Source organism: Haliotis rubra, unplaced genomic scaffold, assembly GCF_003918875.1.
Source record: "Haliotis rubra isolate DU_JTF1 unplaced genomic scaffold, ASM391887v1 Scf481, whole genome shotgun sequence".
Lineage (NCBI taxonomy): Eukaryota > Metazoa > Mollusca > Gastropoda > Lepetellida > Haliotidae > Haliotis > Haliotis rubra.
In genome coordinates this window covers 656,684-671,758 of record NW_025767170.1, presented here as the reverse complement: position 1 = coordinate 671,758, position 15,075 = coordinate 656,684, and positions in this window count along the sequence as shown.

Here is a 15,075-nt window from a genome sequence, read left to right as displayed (position 1 = left end):
CTTTACTGATAAATATGAACAAAACCAATTTTATTCACAGTGGATGTCCTACCACGCTTTGTTTCAAGACTCCACTTAACTGATTTCAGATTTTCTTTTCACTACAAACGTCCAGCCATGTCCATCTTTTATGATGTTATGTTTTAACGGTTGGTATATTTACCATATGTTTTGATCAAGTGAGAATGGAAGTGAAATACACAATGCCATGTGTGAATGGAAGTTGTGAAAAAAATCTATCTAAGCTTTACTTGATATGAATGTGTGTATTCACACCAGCAGCTTATCACTATCCATGTGAATCTATTGTATTGTGTGTTTATACTGTGTGTACTTTATGTGTGCATGTGTGTGTGACAGTTGTATGTTATAAGAACTCTGAATTCTTCATTATGTTGTTTTTTCTCCAAGAGGGCAAGGATATCTTTGGCTCCTTGTCCCTACCTGTAACAGGATTCAGCCATAAAATATTGATTAAAACAAAACAAAATTGGGTCACTGTACTATGACTGACTGACTGAGTTTGGTTTTACGCCACTTTTAGCAATATTCCAGCTACATCACGGAGGGGGAACACCAGAAATGGGCTTCACACATTGTACCCATGTGGGGATTCGAACCCGGGTCTTCGGCGTGACGAGCCAACGCTTTAACCACTAGGCTACCCCACCGCCCCACTGTACTATGAAGTGAGTCCTACTTGTAGTTTGTCATTGTCCAGAAGACCAACATACTTTATGTCAGCCTTTGGTAAATAATACATAGAATATTACTATTGATCAGCAGTTTAACATTGCTTGACCTGGGGCTATTGCTAATAGTTTAGACTTGCTTCAACAAAAGAAAATTAATCCAAATGTAAAATGACAGATATGCCATGATCAAGGGTCATCTCAGATGCATCAAAATGATAAATCATGCATTTGTTGCCCAGCCAAAATCATATCCTATTCACATGACATCTCCAGACATCCAGACAGATTTATGCACCACCTGGACATCGACAATATCCCCGTCAGATATAGCAGTAATAGTAATACTGAGAGTAATTGATGAGTAATAGCTAAATCTGTCAGACCAAATATGATCAACTTCACCTTTTTGTTTCAACAAGAAATCAAATTCAAACTGATTTCAAATTTGCAGATGGTAAGATATATATTTTCCCTGATATTTATGCCATAATTCTCTAAACCGTTCTGTCCATGCTGCAGTAATCACTCGCAGTTTGAAGTATGTTTTTACTCTCATGCTGGATGTTATGTCCAAGGGAATGGATCATAGAGTCACAAAACAAATAAATCTTGCCTCTGTGGATGGTTATTATTGCCTATTTTAGTCCGATTCAGACAAGCATGTTTGTGGTATATTAAACCTTAAGTGATAAATCTTTCAGTGTAATGTTATTTGTTATATATCATTCATTTATGAGAGAGATAAATGCAGGAAGCGCAGATATAGTGGGATATTTTCCTGTAATATACTTTGAAAAATATATGGCAAATGACAGTTTCTGATATCAAGGTTCTTGGGTTGGATCAGGATTTGAAAATGTTTTATCACTTTTTAGCAATACTCTCCCTGGGTATTCTCGTACACATGTAGATAATCAAACCCAGGCCTTCAGCGTTATGAGTGAATGCTTCAACCACTTAACTATCCCAAAGCCGCTTTTTCAAATTATAAACCTCCATTCATGTCATTTATAATTTGAAGTTGTGTTTAACTCTTTGTGAGGCATTATTCTATTGCTGTCATTTATATACACACATATGGTTGAATGACCTGTTGAGTTTTGTCCCTTTGTCATGAAAGGATCTGCTGACCATGGGATGAAACCCACATTGTTCAATTATACGTGTTCTTGTGTTTTATTTACTAAAGCAGTTCTATTCTTCAACCTGTATCATGTCTAGGTCTTATCCTGCATTCTAAGACATTTCGCCAATAGATCAACGGCATGACAGTAATTTATATTCCAATAACATACAAATGAAAGCCACGTCACAATTTTTATCATGTTCAAATTGTCTCCATGTGAACTAACACATCGAAGTTTAGTGGAACCGCCAATTGGTGGAACCACCAACGTGGTGTAGTGGTTAGAGCGTCTGCCCAGAGAGCAGAAGGTTGCAGGTTCGATCCCCGGACGCGTCTTACCAAAAGACTTTAAATATGGTACTTGTTGGTCCCTGCCTGGTGCTCAGCATAAATTGGTACGGCAAGGACTGGTCTGCTCGGAGTCAGTATAATGTGTCTGAGTGGGGTATTCATGCTTAACTGCAGCATGGTATCTCAGAGAGCTAGCACTAAAAATCCAGCTTAAGTGTGGGCTAGTACAAGCAGCCACACATACACACACATACATGTCGTCATATAAGTGAAATATTCTAAAGTACAATGTTAAATCTCACCTCACCAATTGGTGGAAGTTTCTTTAAATTTGTCTGCCTCTTTCTATGCTATGAGCGCTCGACAGTAACACCGGACAGTCGAAACACATCAGTTATGATAACACGATTATACACAGTTTGCAATTACTGCAATCTGCTTGCATAAGTGGTGGAGGAAAGTTGTGACTTGAGGAGAACATGTCAACTCACAATATCCAGTAACTCAGAACTTCAGCCATGTTTACATCTGTAAGATCAGTCCCACAATGCACTTTTAAAATATTCTGAGGTAACTTAAATTTAAATCCTTGTTATTGTTGCATAGGATTATGAAAAAAAGGAAAATAAAAGCTTCTGTTTTATCCCCAAATCATGTATTTTAGAGGTGCTTTTATCTGTAGAACATATTATTTTCTTAGCATAGGGATGCAGACAATCAGATTGCTCATCAGTTAAGCCTGTTCGAGGATTTTCAGTTAATGGCACTACTTTTCAGATTTTGTTTTAAAACCTGTATTGAATGTTACATGTATAAGGCTTGTCTTACACACGTATCCTCATGCTTTAACTATCCCAGCTCAGGGAAAAACTATTGGGTTAAAGCAAACTTATTTTTCTATTTATACAATCACAAACAAATTCAATGTGTTTTAAGTCACCTCTTTAAGTAGCATTTAGAAGCTGAAATGATTAAGAGGAAAAAATGTTATGTATCAACAACTTCTTTATTGCAATATGTTTCAGTGTAGATGCTAACACCATTATGAAACAAGTGATACATAGAGAATACTACACAAGGTCTCATTACATATGAATTATACGAAATGAGTGTTCTTCCTAGGAAACCATAGGAAGGTCACGAGTTTTGTATAATTCTTATGTTATGAGACCGAGTGTGGTATTTTATTTATTACCCACGTCTTACATGCATTAAATTGACAACTGAAACCGGTTTCATAAAGAGGTTGCGGAAGAATTTTGTTCTGTTGATCACTTTGCATGAAGGCACACACTGTATTGACGTCACTACGCCTTGCTTGTCTGCTCCCTTGGTAACCGACGTCACAATGCATGTCAGTTGTCATCGCCTCATACAGCCTCCTACATTAAACTACTCCGTAGCACGCCGTTTCTTAGTTTGCAGTTGCTTCACTTGGCTAACATCAATGGTAGAATCTTTGCGTTTATGTTCTTCGACACATATTATGTCTCAGTTCGACTCACAATTAAACAGCGATACGGCAACGTTTGCAATGTTTACATTCCCACAATGCTTATAAGTTGTAGAATGAATGAATTCACGTGTTTGTTATGAATGAAAAAGTAGTTCCGTCACAACGTGATCTAATTGAGAGGTCATCGGTTATCCAATCAAATTGTTAGAATCTCAGGTCAAGTCGTTACGACACAGGTCAACGCGATACAACACTCCTGTGACATACTATTATAGGATATTTATATAGCGCACATATCCATGCGACTAGTGCATGCTCAAGGCGCTGGTATTTGTTCCCTTGATCATTGGATGTCAATCTCAACGTCACATCGTATTATCAGTCTCAAATCCCTGGGGAGTATACAACTCTTGCAGCCACTAGGCGCACCGAGTTATTGTGGCTTCTCATCCTAACGAGGTACCCATTCACAGCTGGGTGGACTGGGACACATAGTCACAGTACATTTTCCAAGTTCACTGCACACGTTGCTGTACCCGCAACTAGGTGTTTGCACGTATTCATGTGGCCACCATCTGGTCATATACCAACGGATTCGTAGGTTCTTTTTTTTAGCACAGGGTTGTGTACTGTACACTAGGGGTTGTGACAACACTGAAAGAGTCTGCACACAAAGTTGACTCCAAGGTTTTTACACCCGGTCACAGGTGGGCTCGATCTGGACACCTCAGCCTTGCTGGATCACTCGCCTGGCGCCTTAGCGAGCTCGCCCACTGCGCCCCCATACGAGATAAGTATGCAACTACCCATACGTTGACCACGTGGGTAATAAACAACATTATGGACATGGAGAATATATACATGAAGGATATTTGAGTATATACACTTGAACAAGTTGATCTACAGTGTGTTGACATGACTGATAGTGGTTGTGATTATAGTCAAATCATTGGGACCATTTTCAATTATTACATAATTCTGTAAAAATAATTAACTACTATCTACAATTTCTTCTTTGTGATTTAAGTCAACTGAATTATTATTTCATTCTGTAAAAAACAACCAAAACGACTATGTACAGTTCTTTGTTTTGAAGAAATTGCATTTTAATTAGGTAACACATTGTATCATGCACTGAATAGCCTTGTGATGACATGTGTTAGTAATTGTGCCAGAATTGCACGTCTGACTGACCTTCAACAGCATCTTCAACAAAACACTCTCATTAATAAAGTATGTAGCAGCTTATCCTATTGGCTGATCAAGCTCATTAAATTTCAAACAAGCTGTTTGACTGTGTCCCATGGCTCGTCGCACCTGAGTTGACGCACACCTACGACTTCACAAAAATTCTTTCATTGATTCGTTGTAATCTCATAAGATTATTTCTGGATAAATGATCAAAGGAGTTCTGAACAATGAAATCAGAAGTAATTATGTCACACAAAAATTAAATTCAAGTATACTCACATTATTAGAAAAGGAACACTTAACAAACACCTGTTATCACAAATGTGATAGGTAGATCACTGTAAGATAAGAAGTGTTTATTAATATATTGTATCGTCTGTTCCTTACATCCGATCATAGAGATGATCCTGATACCTTCATGTTTGAGTGTTCTCTTGGCTCACCTGACTATAAGTGAAGTGCCTTGTTGAGTGTCATCATCTTCATCGTCATTGAATCTGATTTTCAATATGGCTACCCACGGCAGACATTTTGTTCTTCAGAACCACAAGGCTCAGAAATCTGAAAGTGATAATGATACCATAACGATTGCAGATTCAAGACTTTAGTCAAACACAAAGAAAACATTTTGCTAAATTTGCTTGGCCTCAGGTCAAGACATTTCTAAATTAAGAAGTTTTAATAAGTGTATGATTGGCATTTTCAAAATTAAAAAAAAGAAAAGAAATAGGAAAGCTTCATAAACTTAGTTCTTATTCATCAATTATTATCAATATTTCTTCCAAAAATATATGAATATATCTATGGTGACAGTAACTTTTGTTAAATGGCTGTTTATATCAATGTGTTCAAATGTTTGCTGTACACAAACACTCACTCTCTCACTCACTCATTCACTCACTCTCACTCCCCATCCCCATCACTCATTTATTTTCATTTTTACTGTTCCCATCTAATTGGTCAGCAAAAATGTTTAAACATAAATATTAAAAAGTCGGATATGTCATAAGTAGAGACTTTTCTGTCTTTAGGATGGATGTTTTTTTCATAGTTAATTGATAAAAAAATGAAGACTTGGTTTAAAGAATTATTACTGTAAAGCCTACTTGTCTGATGAATTAGTTCCGGAGTTTTGCTTTTAAGGAATATTGAAAATTAACCGTTATTGGATATTTTTTATGTAGCATCCTGAATTATTAGGTTGTTTTTATGATTCCTTTTTCTGTGTTAATGATCTGTGTTAGTTATGGCAAATGTAGATAGCACAGTGTGTATGTGCATTTAAAGTGTTGTAATCTGTAATCAGTAACAGGTTTAGTGAGAGGGATAAGAGGAATCTAAGACAAGGAGTGAGTGAGTGAGTTTATTATTATGCCACACTCCGCAATATTCCAGCTATATGGCGGCAGTCTGTAAATAATCGAGTCTGGACCAGACAATCCAGTGATCGACAGCATGAGCATTGATTTGTGCAATTCGGAACCGCTGACATGTGTCAACCAAGCCAGCGAGTCTGACCACCCGATCCCGTTACGACAAGCATGGGTTCCTGAAGGTTCATTCAAACCAAGACCTTCACGGGTTCTGAGACAAGGAGAAATCCACAGTTCCAAAGAGACCAAACTGGGTGGAAGAAAATAAATAATGAACATTATATACATCTTAATAAAGCCAATGGTATATTGTTCCTATGTTGTCTGTTGATGCTACTTTTGTGATAAAACCAGGGTCAATTGTGAAGCTTTAATAAATAATTTATTCGTTTCACTCCAAAATCAAATTTGATAGTTCCAATGTGATTCCAGACTGCCCAAGCATTGACCACCAGTAATAATGACCTTTAACATCAGACATTTTCCTCCCACTCAACGGACATGAGTTCACTCACTCACTCACTCACTCACTCACTCACTCACTCAACCACTCACTCACTCACTCACTCACTCACCCACTCACTCACTCCCACTCACCACTCACTCACTCACTCACTCAACCACTCACCACTCACCACCCACTCCTCACTCACTCTCACCACTCACCCACTCACTCACTCACTCACTCACTCACTCACTCCACCCACCCACACCCACCACTCCACTCACTCACTCACTCACTCACTCACTCACTCACTCACTCACTCACTCACTCACTCACTCACTCACTCACCTCCAGTGATCCTATTTGTAAGTCTTAGTATAACTCACTCACTTACTTATCCACTGCCACTACACATGACCCAACCTCCACATTTGTAAGTCTAGGTCAGCATATATAATAAATAATCTTCGCCTTCCAATCCTGCTTCTATAGTTATTTCTGAATAGCAAAAGTAATACATTAAGGGCCATTGATATTTCACAACAAAGCAAGATAACTGTCCTAGGAATCAACATTCTTTCACAAAAGTAAACCAGCATTGCTGTATATGAAAACATCAAAGCATATTGTAATCTTATAAAACATTAGGTAAGGAATGAAGACAAATAAAAAATGTAGACACAGAGGCAGGAACTTGCAGCTATTGTCGTCTTGCATAGGTTTTAACATTAAGTCGATGATAGTATTTAATTTGGTGGCACTGGCCCAGACTTTAATGATTACTATGGTGACCAAATTGAAGCCATGATGGTCAGTTTGAGAGCCCAAATGGGACCGATTCTTCACAGAATATACAAAGTGTATGTGCTGGATTAAAAGGCAGACAGAAACACACACAGACAAACAGACAGACGTATTGTATTTGAGTGTCACAAGTTCAACATGTACATGAATATAAACATGATATATGAGTACTAAGACATGTTTAATAACCAGCCATTATTTGGCTTATGAGACACTGTTAAGACTTAGTACATATATACAACATACAAAATGGTAGATAAATGATAAAAAGATATTGTTAGAAGAGTAAAAAGATATAATGTATAAAGAGCAATTAGGTAAAAGACTGACTTCTTAAAACCATACTCTTTACAGTTAAAGCTATATTTTTAAATTGCAATATCAACAGAAGTAATTAAATTATTAAGAATATTAATAAAACGGCATGTATGGTAATCTAAACAATTAACACGAAGGCACAACTGATTTATGTCCAAATGCTACAATACTCAGTGGATGATATTAGCATGAATTCAAAAACACAATATTTTGTCATAATTCAGGTTTTATCACATCAGTAAAAATAGTTCCAGAAATGTTACACTGTATTTTTCAATGTAATTTTCTTTTTCCATATGCTTGAATAGTTTCAACCTTTCAAACAGTAGAATTTGAAATATTTACATATCACAATTCATCTCTGTGAAACAGGAGTAATATTTTGCCATTAAAGTAATAACTGTAAAACCCTTTAATCCCTCCCCAGAAAAGAGAAAATCATTCTAACAATAAAAACAAACTTTTGACATCCTCCTATTGCAAACAATCTTCATTTTATCAAATTTACATAGGTCCACAAGATGATTCGTGGAACCTCCATGGTTAGCAAATTAACACATCTATCTCATACCAAGCCTAGGAATCCATTGTGGATCAGGGACTCAGTCTAACAAAGCGTTTGTAGCCCTTGGTCATTCGTATTCCTTTGAGAAACTAAAGATTTACGATGGGTCACAAGTCTGGAAACGCTTTGTGGATAGTGACCCAAATCTCTAAGGATTTGATCAGGTGTCTCCTTTTCGCCCATGGGATTCAGCGGTGATTTCAGATGATTATAGTGTCTCAATAATTTATCCTAGTGTCTCTACATATGTGTGGTAGATTTGGTTGGTTGGTTGGTTGTTGTTTAAAGCCACACTCAGCGGTATTCCAGCTATATGGCAGCGATCTGTAAAATATCTGGACCAGACAATCTAGTGATCAACAGCATGAGCATCGATCTGCACAACTGGAATACCTGTGTCAAGCAAGTCAGCAAACCTGACCACCCGATCCCGTTAGTGGCCTCTTACAACATGCATGGGTTACTGAAGACCAGACCACCTCCGTGGTGTATTGGTTAGAGTGTCCGATCCCCGCGGGTTCTATCCCCGACCGCGTCATACCAAAAGATGTTAAAATGTGGTACTTGTTTGTCCCTGCCTGGCGGTCGGCATTAATGGCTACAACAAGGACTGGTCGGCTCGGAGTCAGTATAATGTGTCTGAGTGGGGTATTCATGCTTCACTGCGGCGTAGTATCTCAGTGGGCTAGCACTATTAAACCAGCTTCAGTCTAGGCTAGTACAAGCAGCCGCACATACACACGCATGCACATCGTCATATGAGCGAAATATTCTCAAGCACGACGTTAAACCCAATTTCACGTCACCTCACCTCACTAAAGACCAATTCTAAGCCGGCGTAAAACAATAAACCAAACATTAATCATACACACGCATGCTCTCTCACTCACTCACTCACTCACTCACTCACACACACACACACACGCGCATGCACACACACACACACACACACACACACACATATTCATGTGCAATAATCTTGGCTGCAAAGTTACACCACATTTCACCTCACCTGATGCTGTCATCACTCTCACTCACTCACTCACTCACTCACTCACTCACTCACTCACTCACTCATTCACGAAAAGTGTGTTTGTAAGCAGAAATTCATAACTAACATTCAACTCACTAAAGTCTTGAATAAAATGAAAATATGGAATTCTCATACTTTAATATGAAATATTTTCCCCCTTTATCTCTTTGGATCTTGGTTTAAATTACAAACCAGTCCCATTTAATTTGAAAACCTGCCATTCTGCTGATGGCAGCAAGAACAAAACCTGACTTTAGGGTGCTGAAACAGATTCTGGAGAGTGAAATGTAGAATTATTCTATCGGAGCAGAAAATCTGTTTATGTTCACCAGTGTTTTCTATCAAAACCCTGTGATTACACAAATACATTCATGACCTACACTTGCTGTTTTTATTCCTTTATGAAGAATGGGTTTCTTTGAAACTGATGATGAAATTACCATTGCAGAGAGAAGGTTGCAATCAATGTTACCATGCATGAAATTGATGTGTGTAAGTAATTTCATACTGCTGATTTGAAGGAAATTTCCTATTGTAATCAACCTTGTAATGGTACTGAAGTTTGTCAACTCCTATAAAATGTTCCAGCTTTCCCTGCTTGAATTATCAAATCATGAACTGAATGATTCTGTTATTTTATGTGTTTAGATTTTCAAATGATATTGTATCATTAAAATTTTAAAGGATTTTTAGCTGTGGATATTTTGGGATCGGAAAGAATATTGTTTTGTTTGCAGGACATTGATATAACTTTAGGGACATACATTGGTGGTAACTATAGTGACATGTTGGTGGTAACTATAGTGACATGTTGTGGGGAACTATAGTGACAGCGATGATGGTGGTAACTATAGTGACGTGTTAAGGGGAACTATAGTGACATGTTGGTGGTAACTATAGTAACAGTGATGATGGTGGTAACTATAGTGACATGTTGGTGGTAACTATAGTGACATGTTGAGGGTAACTATAGTAACAGTGATGTTGGTGGTAACTATAGTGACAGTGATGATGGTGGTAACTATAGTGACATGTTGAGGGGAACTATAGTGACATGTTGGTGATAATTATAGTAACAGTGATGATGGTGGTAACTATAGTGACATGTTGGTGGTAACTATAGTGACAGTGATGTTGATGGTAACTATAGTGACATGTTTGTGGTAACTATAGTGACATGTTGAGAGGAACTATAGTAACAGTGATGTTGGTGGTAACTATAGTGACATGTTGAGGGTAACTATAGTAACAGTGATGTTGATGGGAACTATAGTAACAGTGATGTTGATGGTAACTATAGTGACATGTTGGTGGTAACTATAGTGACATGTTGGTGGTATCTATAGTAACGGTGATGTTGGTGATAATTATAGTGACAGTGATGTTGGTGGTATCTATAGTGACAGTAGTGCATGATATATCGCCACAATATTTATTCACTCAATGCAGTATGCTGTGTATGAGGCTCCCAATGGTGATTTGAGGGAGTCTCACTCCTCTTGCAGCACAGTTCCAAGTTCCTGAAAGGTAGTTGGTGGCCATTGACCCAGATGCACATGTCTCTCCGTCATGTCCCACAAGGTGCTCACTAGGGGAACAGTCTAGGCTAACAGTTGGCCATGGCATTCTGTGAATGTTGTGCTTCTGGCAGCAAGCATTGATGATATGTGCTTGTTCACCAGTCTTGAAAGACCAAACATTGACACACACTACTTGCCAATGGGACAACAAAGGGTGTCAATATACTGTCCTGAAAGTACTGTCCAGTGACCCTTCCTTGCACAATATGGATTGGGGTTGGGTCAGCCACCCCACACCATTGCCAGACTACTGCCAAACCTGTCATGGGGTCTCAAGTGGAGATTAATATCCATTTTGATGTCACCGAACACAACCACGCATATGAACAAAGTTTAAGTCAATTGGGAGTTATCTGAAATCATGACATTCTATCAGCAAGAATATTCCCAGTTTCAACTCTCTGTACACCATTGTTGTCTGTTGGCAATATGACAGCTGTAAAGGGCAGCACAACATGGACCGTTGAACCTGGAAGTGAACTGCAGAGGATTTCTAGCTGTGTTATCCATCTCTTGTACTCCAATAGTCTGATGAAAGTTTGCAGCAGGTCGAGTCATTGTTTGAGCTTGATCTTTTAGAGCCTGCTGTCAGATCAGTCAACTGTCATTGTCTTTGGACACCTTGAACTGGGTCTATTGTCCTCATTTTTGGTTTGTTGGTACCTGTTTTGCTAATTAATGAACATTTTGACCACTGCTCTGTCACTAATGCCAATTTCGAGCATTCCATTATTGTGGTAAATATAGTGACTGTGATGGTAGTGGTAACTATAGCGACTGTGACAGTGGTTGTAACTATAGTGACAGAGTTTTAGCTGTAGTGACCATGAGGTAGTGGTAACTATAGCGACTGTGACAGTGGTTGTAGCTATAGTGACAGAGTTTTAGCTGTAGTGACCATGAGGTAGTGGTACCTATAGTAATCATGGTGATGCTGTTAACTATGATGACAGTGATGTTGGTGGTAACTATGGTTACCATAATGGTGGTGGTACCTATAGTGACAGTGATGGTGGTGGTACCTATAGTGACCATGATGATCGTGCTATGTTGATTGTGGTGGTGGTGGTAAATGTAGTGACCATGACGATGGTGGTAACTATGGTGATTTAATATTGGTAGTAAATATGGTGACTATGATGGTGGTTCTAAATATGGTGGCCTTGTTGTTGGTGGTAACTGTGGTGACTATGATGGTGGTGGTAACTATAGTGACCATAATGGTGGTGGTAACTATAGTAACAGGATGATGGTGACTATAGTGACCGCAATGGTGGTGGTTCCTATAGTGACAGCATGGTGGTAACTGTAGTAACCATAATGGTGGTGGTAACTATAGTAACAGGATGGTGGTAACTATAGTAACAGGATGATGGTGACTATAGTGACCGCAATGGTGGTGGTAACTATAGTGACAGCATGGTGGTAACTGTAGTGACCATAATGGTGGTGGTAACTATAGTAACTGGATGGTGGTAACTATAGAGACAGTTTTTTTGTACTTAACCAGAGTGACTGTATTGTCGTTATGACATTCTGCAACAACTTGTTTTTGTTTGGAAATAAGCCAGGGCTTAAGGTGTTGAATTATGTTTTCATTATTTTACAGGAGAAAGCTGCTTTGAACTGACATTTTGATTTTCCTCCTTTTTTTAATAAGAACATGGAAAAAGAAAATTCGCTCTACCAGTAATTACAACCCCTAGAGTTTCGATACATTTTTTATGGGCACCGTGCTGAGAGGCAGGATGCAAGATAGCTTTTAAACTGAGAGTGTGAGTCTGAGCATTGGCCATCTATCTCATCGTAGAAATACACGCTAATTGTGTGAGTTGTATGTAAATTATGTATAGAGTGCTCCAATCTAGGGGACTTCAAAGGAAGAAAAATGATTGGTTGCCAGGCAGCAGACAGACATGGACAGTGGCTTGACATAAAGTTGTGTAAACGCGACATGTTTTCATTTATTCGGGGTTGTAATAAAAACTATGGCGGTCAGGCACTTGTGAAAGTAATTAACATTCCCTTGATACCTTTTTAACCCTAATAGTAAAAAAAGTCCAGAAACTACCAGCTACCTGCTTGTTATCAATTTATCGGTGACCAGAATCAATAGCAAATGGCTGTTTTATTGACATGATTCGTTTGATGATGAGTGGAGGCCATTTTGTGGTTACGATGCACGTAGTGCAGGAATCAACTCGCCATGAAATAAACCTGTTGAACTGGATATTGGGTGAGAAGTTATGAATTTCAAATAAAGCCGAGCCGAGTCTGAAGCCTCAAGGTCCATTTATGAGTAATAGTTAATTTTTTTTTCACGGTGTACACGCAGCGAAAAAGAGATGAATTACATTAGGAAAATAAACACCTTCGCATTTCTATTAGGATAGGCACAAAACTCCCACATCAATACATGTGTTAGATGTTAAATTATGTCATTAACATTCAGTCCAACACTGAAAGATATGTTTGAACTTCTCGGAGGAAGTGTTAGCTGTAAAATCTCCAGGAAAAGGAAAGTATATAATGAAATATTCAGCCCTGCTGTGTTGATACAAGCTGTAATATGTTTGTGTAAATCAACACATGATATACTAGTAGTGTAACAGGAGTTTATCTGAAGGGAATGAGGAGAAATTGTTAGGTGATGCTATACAGCAGCCAGCTGTTGGTAGCATCGTGTTGCCATAAAAATATAATTTCAGCTTTATAGATCATTTTTTTCAACAAGATGAAGGAAAGTTTGGAATAGAAATACATTTCATGCAAAAAAAATTAAATGAAAGTAATTTCTTTGGTGTAGCAATAGAGAGAGAAAAAAGATAATAAAAACATTTCTGTATTCCGCAGCTCTGGCCATCGTCCATTTTTTTCAAAACAGTCACAACCTAACCTTAAAGTTTTCCTAACTTTAAAGATCCGTATGTGCTGATTAAGATTCGCTATTTCAAGTTGGCCTTAATGGACTGAACTGAAACCTCTCTTTTATTTGATGTTATATAGATTCCTGTTATTGTGATTAATATTGTTGAAGATACACAACACCCTTGTTCAGTGACTGACAAAGCACCATATTATAGTCCAGAGGAGTCAAGGCAAGGCAAATGTAGTGCAGTATATTAAACCCTTTAATATAATGGTTTATGGTAGTAGATGTTGTATCATGTGACTGTGCCTGTAGACAACGAATCATGTATCACCACAGTCTGTTCTGAGGTGAGATGAGGTGAAATTGGGTTTAACGTTGTGCTTATATTTCGCTCATATGACGACGTGCATGCGTGTGTATGTGTATGTGCGGCTGCTTGTACTAGCCCAGACTGAAGCTGGTTTTATAGTGCTAGCCCACTGAGATACCATGCCGCAGTGAAGCATGAATACCCCACTCAGACACATTATACTGACTCCGAGCCGACCAGTCCTTGTTGTACCCATTAATACAGTCTGTTCTGAATAAACCTGATGACCCTACTGAAATATAGAAATTTAATTAACCTGACTGACTGAGTTTGGTTTTACGCCGCTTTTAGCAATATTCCAGCAACATCACGGCGGGGGACACCAGAAATGGGCTTCACACATTGTACCCATGTGGGGATTCGAACCCTGGTCTTCGGCGTGACGAGCCAACGCTTTAACCATTAGGCTACCCCACTGCCCCTTAATTAACCTGATGGCTATTTTGAGAGTATTTTCTGGGTATAAATAGCATTTAGTGCTGCAGGTCCTAACGAGTGAGTGAGTTGAACAATAAATAAGTTATATCATGGCATGTCAACTTCTTTTGCAGAAAAGCCTGAAACTCTGCAGAATTTGGAGTGAATGAGTGAGTGAGTATGCCTTTACTCCACTTTGAGCAATATTCCAGCAATATCACGGCAGGGGACACCAGAAATGGGCTTCACACATTGTACCCATGAGGGAAATCAAACCATCTCCGTCATGTCAAGCAATTTCTTTGACCATTAGGCTACCCCACCACCCACCATATATGCCACTGCCACGGCTTCAGATTTTTACCATTTCCTAATGATGGTTTTGCTGCTGTGTTCTGCTGTGTGTTAAATGAAAATTCTGGTCCTGATACTGGGCTGGATGTGCGAGTCTGGAATATTGTAGCAGTTAGCAATATTACAGGGGTCTGACATTGGAAAGAAATCCACGTGTTTGATGGTGTGAAGAACAGCTGTTGGTT